We start from the raw sequence: 24,182 nt of genomic DNA, 5'->3' as shown, positions 1-24,182 counted from the left end.
TTAAGATGGCAGTGCGGCCCTGGTAAGAGGCTTGCAGAGCGAACGGAAACTTCCAGCGATAGCGGATGTCTCTCTGCCTCAGCACGTCAAGTAAAGGGCGCAAGTCTCTTCGATGTTTCAGCGTGATCGCCGAAAGATCCTGATATGTCTGGATCAAATGGCCTTCAAATGTCAGGTTCAGATCGCTCCTAGTTTTAAGAACCTCTTCTTTGAGGGTATAGTCGTTAACATAACAGATGACATCCCGTGGGGGATCAGAATCTTTGCCCTTAGGCCTAAGGGCTCTATGTATCCACTCCATAGCTATAGGTGTACCGGAGGGTCAGACTAGTAGCTGGTTGAATAGGGATGTGACCGCTGGGAGGATTTGCTCGGGCTCCATCGACTCCGGGAGGCCTCTAATCCTCAGATTGTGTCTTCGTCCCCTATTGTCGATATCTTCGACATGGCGCTGGAGGTCTCTGAGCTGCCAGGTGTGTGTGTCGACTTTGCCTTGAGCCACCTGCAATTCATGCTGTTGTTGCACCGCCATTAGCTCCATGAAGTTTACTCTCCCTGTGATTGCTTGTATCTCGTGGCAGAGGTCTGAGATGGCCACGGTTAGAGTGCTCTTTATATCGGCCGTGACAGTCCTCAGGTCGTGGATATTTAGTTGTTGGTGATGGGGAGATGGACTGTCTGCCATAGTGTGCTGTGGATCAGTCCGCGTCAGGGTAATCCCGATGTGGTTGGTGGCGGGAGAACGGGCCACCATGTCGGCCCCCTGGTTTCTGAAAAGATCCGGTATTGTCTGGGTATTATGGGATCCCAGGTCCCTTGGTGAGCGGGATCTAGATGCAGAGGGTCCGCTTGAGGAGGTCCCTATGATGTGACAGTGTTTTTCAGGTAAAATCCTCGGTGATCGATCTTTTTTAGGCTGAGGTAAGACGGAGCAAAAAGCTTAAGCAGCCATCTTCTCTCTAGGCAAGCCACGCCCTCCCGGCTTTTTTTTAATATGTTGTTGACGTCAACGACCTGTTTTATTTTTCTGCTTGTTTGCCGAAGTGGCCATCTTGGCGTTTGTCAAGATGGTTGAGAGTGGCCAGCAAGACTGCCTACGACTACATCACCCTAAATTCGCCCGATCTCGTCTGATCTTGGATGCTAAGCAGGATCAGGCCTGGTTAGTACCTGGATGGGAGACTGCCTGGGAATACCAGGTGCCGTTGGCTTTTTTTTATTTGTGCTTGGAGACTCTTATAACAATGATGAAATGGGAATGACTGATACTGAAAGAAAGTGACCTGAAGTTGTGCCGTGGTCACGTGGTCAGTATGCCTAAAAGGGGGCATTCCACAGTAGTACTAAAAAAGAAAAGGGGATACAAAGAAAAAGGGGGAACGGGAGGGTGGGACAACCTCTGGAAACATCTGACAGGGCAGGGAGGAACCGAGGCTGTCTTATAACGGTGAGGCTCCTCCCACAAATGACGGCAGGCCTACGTTCCACCTCCCCACTTGTCCTAGGAGACTCTTATAACAATGATGAAATGGGAATGACAGATACTGAAAGAAAGTGACCTGAAGGTGTGCCGTGGTCACGTGGTCAGTATGCCTAAAAGGGGGCAAAAAGTACAACAGACAGGGAGATGAAAACACAAAGTTTATTCAACCTAAACCAATCAATCAGTTGAATGAAGAAACGCTTGGGACATCTCTGTTACCGGCTCCGGGATGTACCTGGCATAGCATTAAGACCTCCACCTACCCAATCTCTTATTGATATGCACGGGGACCCCCTGACGTGAAGCTGCAGAGGCTGCCCCGATCCTAAAGGAGTGACCCGAGTAGGACTTGGGGTTGAGCCCCAAATTCCCCAAAAGTGTGCGGCAGTATTTGATGAAAAGTGATGATGTGAGTGGGGCCCCGTTAAAGGGCAAAAGAGGACCATCCCTGGGTTGTCCTGCCAACTGGAGCAACAACAGATCAAAAACCATGACCGGGCACCAACCAGAATTGATCCTGAAAAACCTGATATCTGTGCCGGACCCAATCTGTTGCGTCTTACAAACCTCTAAATGTAATAAAAAATTATCAGGATACCTAACTAATTGCTTAATGGACAACGTATGAGACCCAGCCCCGGTACAAGCAAATTCCCCTGGCCTAAGAAAACCATAGAAGGCCAAATAAATTGCCGCCTTCAGCACCAGACTAGGTAAAACCCCGAAAGGAGATCTAGATAACGTGACCGACAAGGCCCGGAAGATGTCCCCGGTGATAGGAAGCCTATTGCTGGGGCTCGGCGAGCTACCCTTCTGAATACCCCTCAGAACCGCCTTGACCGCATGAGCCGCAAACACCGAGGGTCTACCGGGATATCGTAAAGAGAAAAAATACTGCACGCCCGCCAAGTAACCCCTGATTGTGCCGTGAGATAACCCGAGCTGAGAATGACAGTAAGCTACAAACGCTAAAATGTACCGCACGTCCTAACAATCCGACCTGGGGTACAGGGTATGAAACGTCTGAAAAGCTTTCCAAGCTGTGTGGTAAGCCCGACTGGTGTTGATGGACAGAGACCTGTCGATCAACCCCAATGCGCCTGTCAAGTGCAACCCTAATCCATCCTCAGAAGTGAAAACTGTGGGGAGGGGGTCGCCAATACGTCTGCGTCCGTAACCTGCAGGAAAAAAGATGAAAAATCAAACCGGGACAGAGCATCCGCTGCAGAATTTTGCACGCCACTAATAAACCTGCAGTGTATGTGAAACCTAAAATTAAGTGACAACCAAGTGAGCCTGCGTAAAAAAGACATGATGAGCAAGGAACTAGACCTGCCTTTATTGATGACCTCCTAAATTTCCTGATTGTCCATGAAACACGTGCCCGTATTTTCCGTCAATAAATGTCCCCAAACCTGGGCTGCCGCCACTATACGGTAAGTCTCAAATAATGCCGACATCTGAAAGAACCTGGGAATCATGCCACATTCCTCTGGCCATGCCCCGCCAGCCAATGTGTATCAAAAATGGCTGCATAACCTTTAGAGGCGGCGGTATCGGTAACTACTTGCAAAGAAGACAACGACACTGCTGGTATAAACATTGAAATCCCGTTCCAGTGATGGAGGAACTCATCCCATGTGTGCAAATTGGACAAAGCTGCGGAATCTAAAATGACCCTAGAAAACGAGTCCGGGGCCATTGGTAGCAAAGCCAGCCTGGGAGTCCAGAATGATACCCAGAAAGTTCAGAGTGGTAGCCGGGCCCTCCATTTTTTTATCTGCCAAGGGAACATTGAGAGCGGAAAAAACAGCTACCAACTTCTGAAGATCTGAAGGTACCCGACCCTCACTCTCAATCAGAAGGTAGTCATCCAGGTAATGAATAACCTCCTGACAACGCTCCTTCTGCTTGAGAATCCAATTGAGCGCCTCCGCAAACACATTAAAAAGCCAAGGACTACTTCTAGACCCAAAGGTAAGCTTGGTGGCAAAATAATACAAATCCCTCCATTTGACCCCATGCCACCGCCAAAGCACTGGCTGAATAGGAAGGAGCTTAAAAGCATCAGAAATATCTGCTTTAGACAGCCAAGCATTCCTTCCTGCACAGATGATGCGTTGGATAGCTAAATCCACTGATGCGTACTTCAGTGAAAATTCAAGGGTTGAGAGTGGTCAGCAAGATGGCCTACGGCCACATCACCCAGAATTCACCCGATCTCATCTGATCTCAGAAGCTAAGCAGGATCGGGCCTGGTTAGTACCTGGATGGGAGAACGCCTGGGAATACCAGGTGCCATAGGCTTTTTTTTAATATATTGTTGGCGTCGACGACCTGTTTTATTTTTTTGCTTGTTTGCCTAGGTGACCATCTTGGCATTTGTCAAGAGGGTTGAGAGTGGCCAGCAAGATTGCCTGTGACCTCATCAACTTGAATGCGCCTGATCTCTTCTAATCTCAGATGCTAAGCAGGGTCGGGCCTGGTTAGTACCTGGATGGGAGACCGCCTGGGAATACCAGGAGCTGTAGGCTTTTTTTTTAATATGTTGTTGACGTCGACAACCTGTTTTATTTTTCAGGTTTTTTTGCCGAGGTGACCATCTTGGTGTTTGTCAAGAGGGCTGAGAGTGGCCAGCAAGACTGCCTACGGCCACATCACCTTGAATGCGCCTTTTCTCATCTGATCTCAGATGCTAAGCAGGGTCGGACCTGGATAGTACTTGTATTAGGGACCGCCCTGGGAATACCAGGTGCTGTAGAATTTTTTTTAACATGTTGGCGTCGACGACCTGTTTTATTTTTCTGCTTGTTTGCCGGGGTGACCATCTTGGCATTTGTCAAGAGGGTTGAGAGCGGCCAGCAAGATCGCCTACAGCCACATCACGCTGAATGCGCCTGATGTCGTCTGATCTCGGATACTAACCAGGTTCGGGCCAGGTTTGTACCTGGATGGGAGATAGCCTGGGAAAACCAGGTGCCGTAGGCTTTTTTTAATATATTGTTGGCGCCGACGACCTGTTTTATTTTTCTGCTTGTTTGCCGAGGTGACCAATTTGGCATTTATCAAGAGGGTTGAAAGTGGCCAGCAAGATTACTTACAGCTACATCACCCTGAATACGCCCGATCTCGTTTGATCTCGGATTCTAAGCAGGGTCGGGCCTGGTTATTACCCGGATGGGATTCTGCCTGGGAATACCAGGTGCCGTAGGCTTTTTTTAATATGTTGTTCGCGTTGACGACCTGTTTTGTTTTTCTGCTTGTTTGCAGAGGTGAACATCTTGGCGTTTGTCAAGAGGGTTGAGAGTGGCCAGCAAGACTGCCTACGGCCACATCACCCTGAATGCGCTTGATCTCGGATGCTAAGCAGGGTCGGGCCTGGTTAGTACCTGGATGGGAGACCGCCTGGGAACACCAGGTGCCGTAGGCTTTTTTTTATATGTTGTTGGCGTCGCCGACCTGTTTTTTTCTGCTTGTTTGCCGAGATGACCATCTTGGCATATGTCAAGAGGGTTGAGAGTGGCCAGCAAGATCACCTACGGCCACATCACCCTGAATGCGCTTGATTTCTGATCCTAAGCAGGGTCGGGCCTGGTTAGTACCTGGATGGGAGACCGCCTGGGAATACCAGGTGCTGTAGGCTGATTTTTATATGTTGTTGGCGTCGACGACCTGTTTTTTTCTGCTTGTTTGCCGAGGTGACCATCTTGGCATTTGTCAAGAGGGTTGAGAGTGGCCAGCAAGATCGCCTATGGCCAAATCACAATGAATGCACCTGATCTTGTCTGATCTCGGATGCTGAGCAGGGTCAAGCCTGGTTAGTACCTGGATGGGATTCCACCTGGGGATACCAAGTGCTCTAGGCATTTTTTTAATATGTTGTTGGTTTCGACGACCTGTTTTATTTTTCTGCTTGTTTGCCGAGGTGACCATCTTGGCGTTTGTCAAGAGGGTTGAGAATGGTCACCAAGATCCCCTACAGCCACCTCACCCTGAATGCGCCCGATACCGTCTGATCTCAGACGCTAAGCAGGGTTGGGCCTGGTTAGTACCTGGATTGGAGACCGCCTGGGAATACCAGGTGCCATAGGCTTTTTTTATAATATGTTGTTGGCGTCGACTACCTGTTTTATTTTTCTGCTTGCTTGCTGAGGTGACCATCTTGGCGTTTGTCAAGAGGGTTGAGAGCGGGCAGCAAGATCACCTTGGACCACATCACTCTGAATGCACCCGATCTTGTCTGATCTGAGATGCTAAACAGGGTCAGGCCTGATTAGTACCTGGAGGGAAACCGCTTGGGAATCCCAGGTGCCATAGGCTTTTTTTAATATGTTGTTAGCGACGACGACCTGTTTTGTTTTCTGCTTGTTTGCCGAGGTGACCATCTTGGCGTTTGTCAAGAGGGTTGAGAGTGGCCAGCAAGATTGCCTTCGGCCAAATCACCCTGTATGCGCCTGACCTCGGATGCTAAGCAGTGTCGGGCCTGGTTAGTATCTGGATGGGAGACCGCCCAGGAATACCAGGTGACATTTTTTTTTTTAGTAAGTTGTTGGCGTCGACGACCTGTTTTATTTTTCTGCTTGTTTGCCGAGGTGACCATCTTGGCGTTTGTCAAGAGGGTTGAGAGTGGCAAGCAAGATCGCCTATGGCCCTATCACCCTGAATGCGCCCAATCTCGTCTGATAGCGGATGCTAAGCAGGCTCAGACCTGGTTAGTACCTGGATGGGAGACCGCCTGGGAATACCAGGTGCAATAGGCTTCTTTTTAATATGTTGTTGGCATCGACGACCTGTTTTATTTTTCTGCTTGTTTGCAGAGGTGAACATCTTGGCGTTTGTCAAGAGGGTTGAGAGTGGCCAGAAAGACTGCCTACGGCCACATCACCCTGAATGCACTTGATCTCGGATGCTAAGCAGGGTCGGGCCTGGTTAGTACCTGGATGGGAGACCGCCTGGGAACACCAGGTGCCGTAGGCTTTTTTTTATATGTTGTTGGCGTCGCCGACCTGTTTTTTTCTGCTTGTTTGCCGAGATGACCATCTTGGCATATGTCAAGAGGGTTGAGAGTGGCCAGCAAGATCACCTACGGCCACATCACCCTGAATGCGCTTGATTTCTGATGCTAAGCAGGGTCGGGCCTGGTTAGTACCTGGATGGGAGACCGCCTGGGAATACCAGGTGCTGTAGGCTGATTTTTATATGTTGTTGGCGTCGACGACCTGTTTTTTTCTGCTTGTTTGCCGAGGTGACCATCTTGGCATTTGTCAAGAGGGTTGAGAGTGGCCAGCAAGATCGCCTATGGCCAAATCACAATGAATGCACCTGATCTTGTCTGATCTCGGATGCTGAGCAGGGTCAAGCCTGGTTAGTACCTGGATGGGATTCCACCTGGGGATACCAAGTGCTCTAGGCATTTTTTTAATATGTTGTTGGTGTCGACGACCTGTTTTATTTTTCTGCTTGTTTGCCGAGGTGACCATCTTGGCGTTTGTCAAGAGGGTTGAGAATGGTCACCAAGATCCCCTACAGCCACCTCACCCTGAATGCGCCCGATACCGTCTGATCTCAGACGCTAAGCAGGGTTGGGCCTGGTTAGTACCTGGATTGGAGACCGCCTGGGAATACCAGGTGCCATAGGCTTTTTTTATAATATGTTGTTGGCGTCGACTACCTGTTTTATTTTTCTGCTTGCTTGCTGAGGTGACCATCTTGGCGTTTGTCAAGAGGGTTGAGAGTGGGCAGCAAGATCACCTTGGACCACATCACTCTGAATGCACCCGATCTTGTCTGATCTGAGATGCTAAACAGGGTCAGGCCTGATTAGTACCTGGAGGGAAACCGCTTGGGAATCCCAGGTGCCATAGGCTTTTTTTAATATGTTGTTAGCGACGACGACCTGTTTTGTTTTCTGCTTGTTTGCCGAGGTGACCATCTTGGCGTTTGTCAAGAGGGTTGAGAGTGGCCAGCAAGATTGCCTTCGGCCAAATCACCCTGTATGCGCCTGACCTCGGATGCTAAGCAGTGTCGGGCCTGGTTAGTACCTGGATGGGAGACCGCCCAGGAATACCAGGTGACATTTTTTTTTTAGTAAGTTGTTGGCGTCGACGACCTGTTTTATTTTTCTGCTTGTTTGCCGAGGTGACCATCTTGGCGTTTGTCAAGAGGGTTGAGAGTGGCAAGCAAGATCGCCTATGGCCCTATCACCCTGAATGCGCCCAATCTCGTCTGATAGCGGATGCTAAGCAGGCTCAGACCTGGTTAGTACCTGGATGGGAGACCGCCTGGGAATACCAGGTGCAATAGGCTTCTTTTTAATATGTTGTTGGCATCGACGACCTGTTTTATTTTTCTGCTTGTTTGCCGAGGTGACCATCTAGGTATTTGTCAAGAGGGTTGAGGGTGACCAGGAAGATTGCCTATGGCCAAATCACCCTGAATGCACTTGATCTTGTCTGCTCTCGGATGCTAAGCGGGGTCGGAGTGGTTAGTACCTGGATGGGAGACCGCCTCGGAATACTAGGTGCCGTAGGCTTTTTTTTAACATGTTGTTGGCGTCCACGACCTGTTTTATTTTTCAACTTGTTTGCCAAGATAACCATCTAGGCGTTTGTCAAGAGGGTAGAGAGTGGCCAGCAAGATCACCTACAGCCACATCACCTTGAATGTGCCCAATCTCGTCTGATTTCGGATCCTAAGCAGAGTCGGGCCTGGTTAGTACCTGGATGGGAGACCGCCTGGGAATACCAGGTGCACTAGGCTTTTCTTTAATATGTTGTTGGCGTCGACGACCTGTTTTATCGTTCTGCTTGTTTGCCGAGGTGACCATCTTGGCGTTTGTCAAGAGGGATGAGAATGGCCAGCAAGATCGCCTATGGCCATATCACACTGAATGCTCCTGATCTCGGATGCTAAGCAAGGTCAGGCTAGGTTAATACCTGGATGGGAGACCGCCTGGGAATACCTGGTGCCGTTAGCTTTTTTTAAATATGTTGTTGGCGTCGACGACCTGTTTTATTTTTCTGCTTGTTTGCCGAGGTGACCATCTTGGCGTTTGTGAAGAGGGTTGAGAGTGGCCAGCAAGATTGCCTATGGCTACATAACCCTAAATGCTCCCGATCTCGTCTGATCTTGGATGCTAAGCAGGGTCGGGCCTGGATAGTACCAGGATGGGACACCGTCTGGGAATACCGTAGTTTGTTTTTTTAATATGTTGTTGGCATCGACGACCTGTTTTACTTTTCGGTTTGTTTGCCGAGGTGACCCTCTTGGCGTTTGCCAAGAGGGTTGAGATTGGCCAGCAAGTTTGCCTACGGCCACATCACCCTGAATGCGCCCCATCTTGTCTGATCTTAGATGCCAAGCAGGGCCGGGCTTGAATAGTTCCTGGATGGGAGACCTCCTGGGAATACCAGGTGCTGTAGGCTTTTTTTTAATATATTGTTGGCGTCGACGACCTGTTTTATTTTTTTGCTTGTTTGCCGAGGTGACCATCTTGGCGTTTGTCAAGAGGGTTGAGAGTGGCTGGCGACATCGCCTATGGCCACATCACCCTGAATACGCCCAATCTCGTCTGATCTCGGATGCTAAGCAGGGTCGGGCCTGGTTAGTACCTGGATGAGAGACCGCCTGGGAATACTAGGTGCCGTAGGCTATTTTTTAATATGTTGTTGGCGTCGACGACCTGTTTTATTTTTCTGCTTGTTTGCCAAGGTGACCATCTTGGCGTTTGTCAAAAGGGTAGAGAGTGGCCAGCAAAATCATCTACGGCGACATCACACTGAATGCGCCCAATCTCGTCTGATCCCGGAACCTAAGCAGTCAGGCCTGGTTAGTACCTGGATGGGAGACCGCCTGGGAATGCCATGTGTCGTAGGCTTTTCTTTAATATGTTGTTGGCGTCAACGACCTGTTTTATTTTTCTGCTTGTTTGCCGAGGTGACCATCTTGGCATTTGTCAAGAGGGATGAGAGTGGCCTGCAAGATTGCCTATGGCCACATCACACTGAATGCTCCTGATCTCGGATGCTAAGCAGTATCGGGCCTGGTTAATACCTGGATGGGAGACCGCCTGGATGGGAGACTGCCTGGGAATACCCGGTGCCGTTAGCTTTTTTTAAAATATGTTGTTGGCGTAGATGACCTGTTTTATTTTTCTGCTTGTTTGCTGAGGTGACCATCTTGGCATTTGTCAAGAGGTTTGAGAGTGGGCAGCAAGATCGCCTACGGCCACATTACCCTGAATGCGCACAATCTCGTCTTATCTAGGATGCTAAGCAGGGTCGGGCCTGGTTAGTATCTGGATGGGAGAGCACCTGGGAATACCACGTGCTGTAGGCTTTTTTTAAATATGCTGCTGGCGTCGACGACTTGTTTTATTTTTCTGCTTGTTTGCCGAGGTGACCATCTTAGCGTTTGTCAAGAGGGTTGAGAGTGGTCAGCAAGATTGCATACGGCCACATCTCTCTGAATGCGCCCGATCTCATCTGATCTTGGATGCCAGGCTGGGTCGGGCCTGGTTAGTACCTGGATGGGAGACCGCCTCTGAATACCAGGTGCCGTAGGCTTTTTTTTAATATGTTGTTGGCGTCGACGACCTGTTTTATTTTTCTGCGTGTTTGCCGAGGTGACCATCTTGGCTTTTGTCAAGAGGGTTAAGAGTGGCCAGCAAGATCGCCTACGGCCACATGGAGACCGCCTGGGAGTACCAGGTGCCGTAGTCTTTTTAACCAGGCCCGACACTACTTAGTATCCGAGATCAGATGAGTTTGGGCACATTCAGGGTGATGTGGCTGTAGGCAATCTTGCTGGCCACTCTCAACCCTCTTGAAAAATGCCAAGATGGTCACCTCAGCAAACAAGCAGAAAAATAAAACAGGTCGTCGACACCAACAACATATTAAAAAAAAGCCTACGGCACCTGGTACGCCCAGTGGGTCTCCCATCCAGGTACTAACCAGGCCCGACCCTGTTTAGCATACAAGATCGGGCACATGCAGAGTGATGTGGCCGAAGGCAATCTTGCTGGACACTCTCAACCCTCCTGAAAAACGCCAAGATGGTCACCTCGGGAAACAAGCAGAAAAATAAAACAGGTCGTCGACGCCAACAACAAATAACAAATAGCCTACGGCTCCTGGTATTCCCAGGAGGTCTCCCATCCATGTACTAAGCACGCCCGACCCTGCTTAGCATCTGAGATTAGAAGAGATCAGGCGCATTCAGGTTGATGAGTCCATAGGCCATCTTGCTGGCCACTCTCAACCCTCTTGACAAACGCCAAGATGGTCACCTCGGAACTTCCGGACGGATGTGATCGCGGCAGCAGCAGCGTCTCGCAGCTCCGCTACTCCGTCAGCGAATTCCACGCCCGACAGGTATCCCACCGGCTAGGGGAAACTGAGCGGCAGCTGAGGATGCCTTCATCGGCCGCGAAGAGAGCGGCTAAGGCTAGCAGCACCCCGCGGAAATCCCCCACCTCGCTGAGCATGGAGGCTGGCCCCGCTGTCTTGTCTTCTCCTCCGAGGTCACAGCATGCCATGCTTCGGGAGGGGGGTATGGCGCAGCTTCAGGAGGCAGAGGGAATCCTCCCAGGCCATGCACATCCCTCTGGCATAGAAGTGACAGATATTACCCGGCCTATCCTTGAGGCAATTAACGCCAGCAAGGCAGAACTCATGGGGCGTATTGACCACCTATCATCTGAATGCACCCTGATCAGGCATGACCTGGACAAGATTAGGGGCCACCTCAGCACAGTGGAGACAAGGGTGTCAGCAGTGGAGGACGCATCCCATGATTATGGAGCCCAGTTGGCAGAGCTCAGGGACCAGGTCAGGTCCCTACAACACAAGGCTATTGATGCTGAGGACTGCCAGAGGTGTAATAATGTCAGAGTGGTGGGGCTTCCCGAGGGGGCGGAAGGTGATCAGCCCTCTCAGTTTGCAGAACAATTTTCTAAACAGCTTCTGTCCCTACAAGAGGTGTCCTCTGCATATGTGGTCGAAAGGGCGCATCGAGTCCCCACTGGAAGACGTCCCCCTGGAGCGTTCCCTCGCCCTTTTCTGGTTCGCTTCTTGAACTTTCGGGACCGCGACATGATCCTGTCCAGTGCCAGGAGACTTCCGGAATTGCGTCATGAAAATGCAAAGATTATGCTGTTTCCAGACTTCTCTGCGGCCACGCAACAGAAAAGAAGATCTTTTAATGACATCAGAAGACACCTAAGAGAGAAGGAGATCAAGTATAGCATGTTGTACCCGAGTAAACTCCGAGTTCAATATAAAGGATCGTGAGGTTTTTTGATCACCTGGAGGAAGCCGTTGACTGGATGGATAAAGAGTTTGGAAGGTAAACTCCTCAACTACGGAGATGTGGTGAAGGGGTCCCATTCTACATTGGGGGGGGGGGTTTCTTACATCCGATTTGGGCCTAGTGGATTGACAATGGATTGGCGATATTTGATGTGGAGGAACCCTTACCACCTGCTATTGCTGCTCGGTTGATGGGGTCCTGGGGTTAGTGTGTTCCCATGCTGTTTTGTCCATGGTTTCGGACTAAAGGGACAGAGGTACAAGGGTGGGGATGTGGTGCTACCTCCTGGACTTTACTGCCGGGGTTGCATGTTCTGCCACTCTGGGGGTTCTTCTTGAACCGGGGGCTTTTTGGGTAACGTGGCACCCTGTCCCCCACCCCCTTTCCTGTGCCGGACTCCTACAGGACCCCTTTGGCATTTACTGCACCGGATGTCTGTCCAATGACTGATTGCTGTGCTGGGCTGGTTACCAGTCTCTGGTCGGTGCTACTGTTGGGCCTGGCTCCCGTATTGCTGATCGGAGCTTGTGAAGACGCTACGGAACCAGCTAAGGAACTGCCGGACTTTCAATTAGTGCGGCGGGAGTTCAAAGTGACAGTTATGGTCAAGTTTTTTGGTTTTGGGACTAAGCTTAATGCCGGACATGTTGGGGTTGTTTCTGGTACACAAGCATGGGTGGGTTTTTTTGGGGTCACAGCTCGATACAGGGATGTAATTGATGCTAAAGTTGTCTTAGTGATGTTGTTACAAACCTTGTGGGAGAGTCAACTCCCGCCACTTGGGTCATGCTGGCTGGCCATAGAAGCCACTTTTGATAATGGCGGATGAGTTGAGAATTGTGTTAAGAGGGCCTCAGTGTTCCAATTTCTTAAAGTTTCTAAGCCGCACCTGGTTCTCCTGCAGGAAACACACTTGGACGAGAGTAGGGTCCTTGCTCTGCACAGGCCGTGGATACAGAGGACCTTTCATTCCACTTATTCCACGTTTGCGAGAGGGGTTTCCCTCCTGGTCAGCAAGAGTGTGCCCTGCGTGATCCATCAGGTTATGTCTGATCCAGATGGGAGATATGTGGTGTGGTGCTTGTTCTGGATGTATTCCATAGGCAAATAGTGGTGGTGAATGTATATGTGCCCCCCCATTTCACTCAAAGGTGTTATATGAATTATTGACCAGGCTTGCACCATATGGCCATCTCCCGACTATATGGCTGGGGATTTCAATGCCGTTCTTGATGCGGCTTTGGACTCCTCCAATCCGGGCAGGGGGGACTCTGCCAAACTAGTTGGCTGGAGCTCTGTGGCTGGGTTGACGGAGTTGTGGCGCTGGCGGCATGCGTTAGACAGATGCTACTCGCACATATCGACCACCCACAGGTCTTCAGCCAGACTTGACCTGGCCTTTGGGAATAATGTGTTGTTGCCGTATGTGTCTGAGACCTCATATCTGGCGGGGGGGTTGACCGATCCTCTGGCGGTCACCCTAACCTTTGGGAAGGAGAAGAGGAGGTGTGGTTGGCGGGTCTCCCCGGGCTGGATACAGAATGAAGGAGCCTCTGCCCAGGTGGGTAACGCTATGCAATCCTACTGGACATCTAATGATGGGACGGCTGACCCGGGGATAGTATGGGACACCTTCAAAGCGGTAGCACGGGGCGAGTACATATTGGCCATTAAAGTTGCACGGACAACAGATAGAGAGGAGGCCGAGGAGTTGGCACTACGTGAAAGGCAGGAGGCAAAGGCACATGCGGACTCCCCAACAGGGGACTCGTATGGGGCCTTACTGGAGGCTAGGCGAGCTCTGTCTCTAAATTTTACCAGACAAGCCATGGTGGAGTTGACAAGGAATGCCCAGACAGTGTTCGCGGAGGGAGATAAAAAAGGGAAACTTTTGGCAATGCTGGTGGCGGATCGCCCTCCCCTACGTGTATACCGGCAGTTCGGGACGGGCGGGGGAACTTGGTAACTGATCCTGAACAGATTATGCAAGAATTCGTGTCTTATTACTCTAAGCTGTACTCTCCCCTCCCTTCCTATGATCCTGTGGCCTTGGGGGCCCTGCTGGAGACCCTCCCGATTCCGCAATTGTCCACTGAAGACAGAGATCTTCTGGATGCTAAAATAACACTTAAAGAAATTCAAGGGGCAATATTTACATTCCCCCTAATAAAGCCCCGGGTCCGGATGGTTTTCCAGCGGAGTTCTACAAGGCCAATGTGGAATTATTAGCTCCCAGACTTAATTTACTTTTGGACTATTGTCATGACCATGATACTCTCCCACACTCCATGCTAGAGGCCTATATGGTCCTTCTACTGAAACCAGGCAAAGATCCTACAAAGTGTGCGTCTTATAGACCGATAGCGCTGCTAAACATGGATCTTGAAATCCTGACCAAAATACTGGCCACTAGGCTGGCTCCTGTACTTCCCTCGGTAGTTAATATTGATCAAACAGGATTTATGCCGGGTAAGTCTACTGACACGAATTTAAGACGGTTATTTACCCACTTACAGATTCCCCCGCCGGCGGATGCATCGAGGGTGGTGGTTTCGATAGATTTTGAGAAGGCCTTCGACTCTGTGGACTGGCTATACATGTCCACGGTGTTGAAGGCCCTGGGTTTCGGCCCTCAGTTTAGAAAATGGGTGTCTATGTTATACCGGTGTCCGAAGGCGGCTATCAGAGTGGGCTCCTCACTATCAGTATTTTTTGAGGTAGGTAGGGGGACCCGTCAGGGTTGTCCCTTATCCCCGTTTTTGTTCGCCCTGGATCTTGAACCACTGGCGATAGCCCTGCGCACTTCTTCCGAGATTAATCCCATTACAGTGGGTACTATCCACGAGACCTTAGCACTCTACGCAGACGATATGCTGCTTTTTCTAAATGACCGGGGGGCGTTGCTGAGGGCGGCATTACAAGTTATCAACCACTTCACTATTTTCTCTGGGCTAAGGGTGAATTGGAGTAAATCCTCTATCTTGCCGATAGACCCGGGGGCCAAGGGGAGGGCGGATCCCACACTACCGTTACAATGGGTTGAGTCTATGAAATATCTAGGTGTTCGTATTACAGCCAATGTCCGGGACTATATGTCTCTGAACTTATTTCCTCTGCCCCAATTACTTAGGATAAAGGTGCAGGCCTGGACCAGATTACCGTTGTCCCTTGCTGGGAGAATTAGTCTTCTAAAGATGAAATTTCTCTCGATTGTTCTGTATTTTATTAGGCATGCTCCTGTGTGGGTCCCGAAGTCTTATTTTAAGAAAATCAATAGCATTATCACATCTTACATTTGGGCCCCCGGGTCCCCGAGGGTGGGCATTGGAACGCTGCAGGAACCAACTGACCAGGGAGGATTGGCGCTGCCCAACTGTCATAAATACTATATAGCTGGCCAGCTGGTATTCGCACACAGATGGCTGACGACTGATGAGGGGGATGCGGCGACCGTGCTGGAAGCTGCTCAGTTGGGCTCCCTGGAGAGTCTCAGGTTCGCCCTGTTCAGAGGTCTCCGGTTGGATCTGCCCTTAACGGAAACGATGAAGGCCACCATTAAGGCCTGGGGGGTAGCGGTCAAGTTGGCATGCCCGTCTTATCGGGGGGTGACACCGTCGACTCCTTTATGGGTGAACCCCACGTTGCCCCACTTCTATAACTTACCAGATCCTATGCTTTGGGCGACAAAAGGACATTACCACCTTTGGGGAGCTGCTCACGTTCCCTCAATTGCAGGCGAGACATGACCTCCCCAACGGGTACTTGTTTAGATATTTGCAGATCCGGCATGCTTTTCAGGCTCAGTTTTGTGTGATGAGAGCAGAGTCGGTACCCTCCTCGCTCGAGACTCTGCTACGGAGTGAGAGTCTGGTTAAGCCTCTCTTGCTCACGTACAAAGCAATGTTTGCATTCACACCTTTAGCGATTGTTAAATGCAGGGACAGATGGGCAGTGGAGGTCCCGGAGGTAAGGGGGAGGACTGGGACTCTCTATGGGCCCAACCGTTTAGACACTTGGTGTCCGCACGAGACAGGCTGATCCAGTTCAAGTTCCTACACAGGAGCTACTATACCCCGACCAGACTACACAAGATCTACCCGACCGTATCTGCGGAGTGCTGGCGGTGCACTTACGCACCCGCAAATGCGGATCACATCTTCTGGGGATGCCCCCAGGTACAGGAATTTTGGGAGGAGGTTGTTTCTTGTATATCTGATCTAATTCAGGTACCAGTCCCATTAACAATACGAGTGTGTCTGCTAGGGTCACTTTGGCAAACAAGCAGAAAAATAAAACAGGTCGTCGACGCCAACAACATATTAAAAAAAGCCTAAGGACCTGGTATTCCCAGGCGGTCTCCCATCCAGGTACTGAACCAGGCCCAACCCTGCTTAGCATTCGAGATCAGACGAGTTGGGGCGCATTCAGGGTGATATAGCCATAGGCATTCTAGCAGGCCACTCTCAACCCTCTTGACAAACGCCAAGATGGTCACCTCAGCAAACAAGCAGAAAAACAAAACAGGTCATTGACGCCAACAACATATTTTAAAAAAGCCTACGACACCTGGTATTCCCAGGCGTTCTCCCATCCAGGTACTAACCAAGCCCGACCTTGCTTAGCATCCGAGATCAGGCGCATTCAGGATAATGTGGCCATAGGCAATCCTACTGGCCACTCTCAACCCTCTTGACAAACGCCAAGATGGTCACCTCGGCAAAAAAGCTGAAAAAATAAAACAGGTCGTCGACGACAACAACATATTAAAAAAAGCCTACAGCACCTGGTTTTCCCAGGCCGTCTCCCATCCAGGTACTAACCAGACCCGACCATGCTTAGCATCCGAGATTAGACGAGATCAGGCGCATTCAGGGTGACAAGGCGATCTTGCTGGCCACTCTCAACCCTCTTAAACAAACGCCAAGATACTCACCTCGGCAAACAAACAGAAAAATAAAAGAGGTCGTCGACGCCAACAACATATTAAAAAAAATCCTACGGCACCTGGTATTCCCAAGTGGTCTCCCATCCAGGTACCGACCCTGCTTAGCATCCAAGATCAGACGAGATCGGTGCATTCAGGGTGATGTGGCTGTAGGCGATTTTGCTGGCCACTCTCAACCCTCTGGACAAACGCCAAGATGGTCCCCTCAGCACACAAGCAGAAAAATAAAACAGGTTGTCGACGCCAACAACATATTAAAAAAAAAAACGTCACCTGGTATTCCTAGGCGGTCTCTCAACCAGGTGCTAACCAGGCCTGACCCTGCTTAGCATCTGAGATCTGACGAGATCGGGCGCATGCATGGTGCCATGGCCATAGGCAATCTTGCTGGCCACTCTCAACCCTCTAGACAAACGCCAAGATGGTCACCTCGGCAACCAAGCAGAAAAATAAAACAGGTCGTGGACGCCAACAACATATTATAAATAAAAGACAGCACCTGGTATTCCTCGGCGGTCTCTCATCACGGTACCAAACAGGCCCAACCCAGCTTATCATCCGAGATCAGACAAGATCGGGCGCATTCAGGGTGAAGTGGCTATAGGCGATCTTGCTGGCCACTCTCAGCCCTCTTGACAAACGCCGAGATGGTCACCTCAGCAAACAAGCAGAAAAATAAAACAGGTCGTCGACGCAAACAACATATTAAAAAAAAGCCTCCGACACCTGGTACGCCGAGTGGGTCTCCCATCCAGGTACTAACCAGGCCCGACCCTGCTTAACATCCCAGATCAGACGAGATAGGGAACATCCAGGGTGATGTGGCCGTAGGAGGTTTTGGTGGCCACTCTCAACCCTTTTGACAAACACCAAGATGGTCACTTCGGCAAACTAGCAGAAAAATAAAACAGGTCGTCGATGCCAACAACATATTAAAAAAAGCCTACGGCACCTGGTATTCCCAGGCGGTCGCCCATCCAGGTACTAACCAGATCCGACCATGCTTAGCATCTGAGATCAGATGAGATCAGGCGCATTCACAGGTGATGTGGTCGCAGGCGATCTTGCTGGGCACTCTCAACCCTCTTGACAAACGCCAAGATGGTCACCTCGGCAAACAAGCAGAAAAATAAAACAGGTCGTCGACACCAACAACATATTAAAAAACAGCCTATGGCACCTGGTATTCCCAGGTGGTCTCCCATTCAGGTACTAACGAGGACCGATGCTGCTTAGATCAGACGAGATCGGGCACATTCAGGGTGATGTGGCTGTAAGCAATCTTGCTGGCCACTCTCAACCCTCTTAAAAAAAACGCCAAGATGGTCACCTCGGCAAACAAGCAGAAAAGAAAAACATCAAGTACTAACCAGGCCCGACCCTGCTTAGCATTCAAGATCAGACAAGATTGGCGCATTCAGGGTGATTTGGCCATAGGCGATCGTGCTGGCCACTCTCAACCCTCTTGACAAACGCCAAGATGGTCACCTCGGCAAATAAGCAGAAAAATAAAATAGGTCGTCGACGCCAACAACATATTAAAAAAGCCAACACCACCTGGTATTCCCAGGCGGTCTCCCTTCCAGGTACTATCCAGGCCCGACCCTGCTTAGCATCCGAGATCAGAGGAACAGCGGATAGCCAGGGGTAGTCAAGGTACAAGCCGGGTCGGTAACAGACGGGCAGCAAACAGTTCCAAGGAAGAGGCAAAAGCGTAGTCAGACAGGCTGAGGGTCGGAGGCTGGCAGCAAACAGACATCATCAGGAACAGGCCGGGTAAACAGGAATCAAGGACAACAGAGTAGCAGAAAGCAGGAACACCGGACACGCTGTAGACTGGACAGCAGGGAGGCACAGTAATAGGTTCCCTTAAGTAGCCTTCTGGGCGTCAAAAACGGTCGAACGGCGCGTATGCGCGCACCCGCGTGTAACCGTGCGCCCGTTCGTGACCTTGCACACCCGTGTGCGCCCGTTCGTAACCTCGCGCACCCGCGTGCGCCCGTCCGTAACCTCGCGCACCCGCGTGTGCCCGTTCGTACCAACGCACACCCGCGTGCGCCCGTTCACGCCAACGTGCACCCTAGGATACCGGTTAGTTCTTAACATAGGAATTCTGCGGGCAGGTCTCCCATGTACCATTGGATTACCGGAACAACCATGACATTGCCCCCCCCCCCAAGGGGCAGCCTCCGGATGCCCAACTGTGCCATCTTACCCGGATGGGACTTCTCAAAGGCAACAATCAATCTCCTGGCATGGATATTGGATTCCGGCTCCCAGGAATTTTCCTCAGGCCCATACCCCTTCCATTTCACCAGAAATTGAATCTGATTACATCTTCTCCTGCAATCCAAAATGGATTCAACCTTGTATTCGACTTCTCCATCGACGATCACAGGTTCAGGGGGACCGACCTTCCGGTTGGCAAAGGAATCTGGAACTGCAGGTTTGAGTAGGGCCACATGAAAAACCAGATGGATCCGAAATGATTCTGGTAACTTCAGCTCATATGCCACGCTATTCTACCTTCCTTACAACCGGAAAGGGACCCACAAACCTTGGACTTTCTTGGACGGGCAAGCCAGCTTCAAATTCAAGGTGGATAACCAAACCTGATCCCCGACCTTGAGATCAAGTTCCCCCCTTCTTTTTCTGTCAAACACCTCCTTGTTGTAGTTCTGAGTCTTTGTCATGGTCTCCTGTAGAAGCCTATTGTTTGCCTTGAAGAAGTTAAGGTTTTTCTTGGACAGCTGGTACCGGGCATTCAGGGAGGTTGTTGGATAGGAACAGAGGATGAAAACCGTAATTCGCAAAAAACAGGGATTGCTTCGTGGCAGAATGAACAGAATTATTGTATGCAAATTCGGCAAGGGGTAGAAGCGGAGCCCAGTCATCTTGAGAGAACGAGGAAAAGCAGCGCAAATACTGTTTCAGCATCTGATTCGTTCTCTCAGTTTGGCCATTGGTTTGGGGATGATAGGCAGAGGAGAAGCAGAGATCTATCTTCAGAGTCCCACAAAGTGCCCTCCAGAACTTGGAAGTGAATTGCACCCCCCTATCTGACGTGATATTTGCGGGGATGCCATGGAGCCTCACAATTTCCCTGATAAACGCCTTGGCCATCTCCGAGGCAGAGGGAGTGCCCTTCATTGGCAAAAAGTGGGCCATTTTAGTCTATCCACCACCACAAAGACAGTAGAATAATTCTCCGAAAGTGGCAGCTCGACAATGAAGTCCATGGAGATCATCCTCCATGGTCTGTCTGGGACGGGTAACGGCTTCAACAAACCCCATGCTTTAGACTTGCTGCCCTTGTTCTGAATGCAGGTGACACATGCCTCCACATACTCTTTACAATCCTTCTTCAATTTTGGCCACCAGAACGCACGTTGAAGCAGTTCAGTGGTCTTAAGTACCCCAAAATGGCCAGCCAGTAAGTGGTCGTGACAGGAACTCAGAACCGAAACTCGCACTTCCTGGGGGACGTAGATCTTATCCTCATACCATAGGAGGTCATCCCTGGCCAGTAGGGGGATATCAGGCGGAAAAACAGCACTAGAGGAATAATATGAAGTAGTGACAAAGTACGTATTGTTACCAAATACTCTAATCAACACAAACCATTTCGGGCCATAATCCAGCGATTCTGGCCGCTTTTACAAGCTGACACCATTGTTAACCAGTATATAAATGACTTACCATCAATTACCTTTAAGAGACCTCGGTCTCTTAAAGACTGCTTAGTTAAAAGTCATTTTTACGACAGCTCAGGGGTAACTATATCCAAACAACCAGGTACTTACTCATGTGGCCAATGTGACATGTGTCCCTATATCAACAATTCCCGAAAAATCAAACTACCTAATGGTAGTTGGTTTGTTCCAAAGTTTCATGTTACATGCTCCACCCCGGGCATTGTATACTTGGCCCAATGCCGCTGTGGAGGCTTCTACGTCGGTAAGACGAAAAGATTATTTTCTATTCGTATAAAAGATCATATAAAACCAATTCTAAATAAAAAAATAGTTACGGCTATAAGTAGGCATATCGGCATTTATCATTCTTTTGACCCCAATTGGATTCGTTTTACAGCTCTGGCTCACATACCTCTAAAATTACAAGGTGGCTCGGTGGACAAGTTTCTTTTACAAACCGAAGCCAAATGGATTTTCACTTTAAAAGCCACCCAGTATCCGGGGTTTAATGAAAACATCAGTTATAGATCTTTTCTATAGCTCAGTTCTCCGACCTGCTCTGTGGATCTCCCTGTCTCCGCTGTGGACCCCCGTGCCGGTTGGGTTTGAGAGGAGAGAGAGAATTTCTCTTTATTTATTTATATTTTCTTTATGTATTATTATTTTTTGTTCCCCCCTTTTTTTTTTTTTTTGTTGAAATTTATTACATATTTGTTACATTTGATACATTATTGTAGAAAGTTAATTGTCTTACTCTATTTTTATTGAGTGTGTAATACATAATTGTGTTTTGCTGTTCCATATTGCTTGGTCCAATGATGGGATTCATGGCGAGCACACATAGGGATCTCTGTTGCTCTCTATGAATCTCATCCAGATAAAGGCGTCCTATAGTCTTCCCGCACCGCACTTCGGAATCGGATCACAGTGTGGTGCTGGAGTGGATCTTTTTGCCTCCTGGCACTAGCATGTGGGGACATACGGACACCCAGGGCGCCCCGGGGGTAGTTTATCCTCGGGGCGCCCGTCTCTGGGTGGGTGTGTAGATGTGTTTACCTTATGGGATATAAGCCCAGATGATCGCCGACTAGCCTGCATCTGTGACGGTCCCCCCCCCCCCGGGGGCGGAGAGCTGACACAGCTCTGTTTCCGTCGCCAGCTATTACTGGCAACCATCTATGCTGATTCGATTCATCAGCACTGCGGAACTATGGGGATTGTAGTCTGGACGTCGGCGCGACGGGCTTCGCGCATGCGCATTACCCTTCCCTGGCTGTCCGCATCGAGCCGGTGACGTAAGACGCCGGCTCGATGAATGGAGGATTTATAAGCAGCGCAGTTTAGGGACACATAGATCACAGGTATGACACAGGCACCGCTGCGATGCTGGATCTCCATTCTTTGGTAAATCAGATACATTTGCCACAAGCAGATCATGCTTTCTTTCTAATATCCCTACTTATATTTTTTCTATTTGCTTTCAGGTCTAGCAGATACTGAGGGGCAGCAAAGCGCTGCACTCACTAGCTTGTAAAAAGCAGTGTATCGAATTGGCTAACCTGCTGTGACTTTTTCACATTTATTGTATCTATATTGATACATGGTTACACTCTTTCATCTTCCTTTATTTTTGAAGGTAAAAGCATTTATTTTTATTTTTATTTTTTTTACACTTTAGTTATACATTTAAATCAGGTTTTAATTGATAACTAGTGTTCAATGTCTGTTCAATTCATTATTAATTACCCTAATCAATATATTTTATATTTCTTTGATATGGAGGCTTTTGCCCCAATTCCCCCTTATAATTGAGGGCATTATAACGATTATTATTTAGTCCAATTTAACAATGTTTTAGTTTTATTCATTTTCCTTTTCATTTTATTTTTGTAGCGCTTGCTTACCTCCATCTGTGTCCTCCATTGAGCTGGGGGACCTTTGATCTAGCTTGTCTGGCTTACACAATTATTTTCCAACTTTTGCCGGTTCCGGGGTTGCGGTGTATCTTTTGAATCAGGGTAAGCACCGCCGTATTGGACCAAGCATATTGAGATTATATATGATCATGTAAAAAATTTAAAAAATATTTTTTCAAAATATTTTTCGAATATATTTTGAAGTGTACGATATTGTGTATTGATGCTTCTCTTTTTAAAAAAAAATATTTTTCTCTTCATGTTATTGTTAGTTGCACATTCCCCTGAAGAAGCACATTGCGAAACATGTTGGGAAGAAGTGCGATCACTTTATCAACAAACATTTTCAGGATCCCCAAAACCCAATAGCTATGTACCTTGTGCACATTTTTTGTATCTGTTATTAATGTTTATACAATCTATTTTTAATATATTGAAATAAAACTCTATGAATTTTTATATTTTTTGTTATTACTTTCGTATAAGCTGCACCGTTGAAAAATCCCCTGTTGCATTCCCCCTCCCCTTTCCCTTACATATATGTTATTTCTAGCACTAGAGGAAGCTTGCTTGATTTGGGACAATAAATCCCCCTGGAGCAGGAGGAAGTTTCCTGAGGACAGAACGGTGTCTGGGGACAAAGGAGTTTCAGGTTTGCTGTACATATGTGACAAGGGGTCAGGCTTGGTGTTCTTCGAACCGAGGCGATAGGTGATATGGAACGAGAATCTGGTGAAGAAAAGTGCCCACCTGGCCTGTCGTGGTCTCAGTCTTTTAGCAGTCTTCAAGTATTCTAGATTCTTATGATCCGTATACACAAGGATCGGGTGGGCTGCTCTTTCCAGAAGATAGCGCCATTCTTCAAGTGCCGCTTTAATAGCCAGTAGCTCACGATCACCTACGTCGTAGTTCCTCTCTCCCTCGGATAATTTACGAGAGAAGAATGCGACTGGGTGCAGAAGGGATTTAGGCCCTTGTCTCTGAGAAAGCACTGCTATCTCTGAGGCATCCACTTCTAAGATATATGGCAGGGTCAAGTCGGGATGCTTTAGAACTGAGGCTGAGATGAACAAGTCCTTCAGAGTAGTAAAGGCTTCTTGAGCTTCGGGAGTCCAATGGAACTTTAAGCCCTGCTTGGTCAGTCCTGTGATGGGAGAAATGATAGTGGAGAATCCCTTTATGAATTTCCTATAAAGGTTTGCGAAGCCCACAAACCGTTGGATCCCCTTCCTGTCAGTAGGTGCGGGCCAGTCCCGGATGGCAGAAACCTTCTGGGGGTCCATCTTAATGCCTTCCACTGAGATGATCAGACCAAGGAACTGGATACTTCGTTGCTCAAAGACACATTTTTCTGGCTTGGCGTAAAGACCGTGAAGTCGGAGTCGCGATAAAACGTTTCTAACGTGTTCCCGATGTTCGGCTAGGGAGGAAGAAAAGATTAGAATATCATCCAAATAGATAACTACGAATAGATCAAGGTAGTCTCTGAAAATGTTGTTTACAAAGTGTTGGAACGTGGCGGGGGCGTTGCACAACCAAAAAAGGCATAACCAAATATTCGAAGTGCCCGAAACGTGTACAGAAGGCGGTCTTCCACTCATCTCCCCTCCGAATGCGAACGAGATTGTAGGCACCCCGAAGATCCAACTTGGAAAATACTACAGCTGATCCCAGTCTTTGAAACAATTCGGGCACTAAAGGCAAAGGATATCGGTTTTTGATGGTGACCTTATTAAGTGCCCGATAATCAACACAAGGACGAAGGGAGTGGTCTTTCTTCTCAACGAAGAAGATTCCTGCACCCGCCGGGGAGGTGGAAGGTCGGATGAACC

The 24,182-nt window shown here is 49.1% G+C and overlaps 20 pseudogenes; 16 read left to right on the top strand and 4 right to left on the bottom strand.

The window, feature by feature from the left end:
* Positions 1-1,092: 1,092 nt before the first annotated feature.
* On the top strand, positions 1,093-1,211 carry LOC143957487 (5S ribosomal RNA; annotated as a pseudogene).
* A 2,460-nt stretch (positions 1,212-3,671) lies between these two features.
* Positions 3,672-3,790, top strand: LOC143957571 (5S ribosomal RNA; annotated as a pseudogene).
* A 108-nt stretch (positions 3,791-3,898) lies between these two features.
* On the top strand, positions 3,899-4,017 carry LOC143957372 (5S ribosomal RNA; annotated as a pseudogene).
* Positions 4,018-4,578: 561 nt separating this feature from the next.
* Positions 4,579-4,697, top strand: LOC143957512 (5S ribosomal RNA; annotated as a pseudogene).
* A 107-nt stretch (positions 4,698-4,804) lies between these two features.
* LOC143957256 (5S ribosomal RNA) lies at positions 4,805-4,913 on the top strand (annotated as a pseudogene).
* Positions 4,914-5,017: 104 nt separating this feature from the next.
* On the top strand, positions 5,018-5,126 carry LOC143957615 (5S ribosomal RNA; annotated as a pseudogene).
* A 331-nt stretch (positions 5,127-5,457) lies between these two features.
* On the top strand, positions 5,458-5,576 carry LOC143957475 (5S ribosomal RNA; annotated as a pseudogene).
* Positions 5,577-6,124: 548 nt separating this feature from the next.
* LOC143957623 (5S ribosomal RNA) lies at positions 6,125-6,243 on the top strand (annotated as a pseudogene).
* A 108-nt stretch (positions 6,244-6,351) lies between these two features.
* On the top strand, positions 6,352-6,460 carry LOC143957226 (5S ribosomal RNA; annotated as a pseudogene).
* Positions 6,461-6,564: 104 nt separating this feature from the next.
* On the top strand, positions 6,565-6,673 carry LOC143957429 (5S ribosomal RNA; annotated as a pseudogene).
* A 331-nt stretch (positions 6,674-7,004) lies between these two features.
* On the top strand, positions 7,005-7,123 carry LOC143957473 (5S ribosomal RNA; annotated as a pseudogene).
* Positions 7,124-7,670: 547 nt separating this feature from the next.
* LOC143957622 (5S ribosomal RNA) lies at positions 7,671-7,789 on the top strand (annotated as a pseudogene).
* Positions 7,790-8,123: 334 nt separating this feature from the next.
* LOC143957634 (5S ribosomal RNA) lies at positions 8,124-8,242 on the top strand (annotated as a pseudogene).
* A 546-nt stretch (positions 8,243-8,788) lies between these two features.
* On the top strand, positions 8,789-8,907 carry LOC143957383 (5S ribosomal RNA; annotated as a pseudogene).
* A 108-nt stretch (positions 8,908-9,015) lies between these two features.
* LOC143957277 (5S ribosomal RNA) lies at positions 9,016-9,134 on the top strand (annotated as a pseudogene).
* Positions 9,135-9,928: 794 nt separating this feature from the next.
* On the top strand, positions 9,929-10,047 carry LOC143957337 (5S ribosomal RNA; annotated as a pseudogene).
* A 557-nt stretch (positions 10,048-10,604) lies between these two features.
* LOC143957655 (5S ribosomal RNA) lies at positions 10,605-10,723 on the bottom strand (annotated as a pseudogene).
* Positions 10,724-16,121: 5,398 nt separating this feature from the next.
* On the bottom strand, positions 16,122-16,240 carry LOC143957546 (5S ribosomal RNA; annotated as a pseudogene).
* Positions 16,241-17,453: 1,213 nt separating this feature from the next.
* On the bottom strand, positions 17,454-17,572 carry LOC143957385 (5S ribosomal RNA; annotated as a pseudogene).
* Positions 17,573-17,679: 107 nt separating this feature from the next.
* On the bottom strand, positions 17,680-17,799 carry LOC143957662 (5S ribosomal RNA; annotated as a pseudogene).
* Between the last annotated feature and the right edge of the window lie 6,383 nt (positions 17,800-24,182).

Source organism: Lithobates pipiens, unplaced genomic scaffold (assembly GCF_037356315.1).
Source record: "Lithobates pipiens isolate NorthernLeopardFrog02 unplaced genomic scaffold, aLitPip1_a1.2 Scaffold_52, whole genome shotgun sequence".
Classification (NCBI taxonomy): domain Eukaryota; kingdom Metazoa; phylum Chordata; class Amphibia; order Anura; family Ranidae; genus Lithobates; species Lithobates pipiens.
Note: the sequence above shows the minus strand (reverse complement) of the source record. Positions and strands in the feature narration are given on the sequence as shown.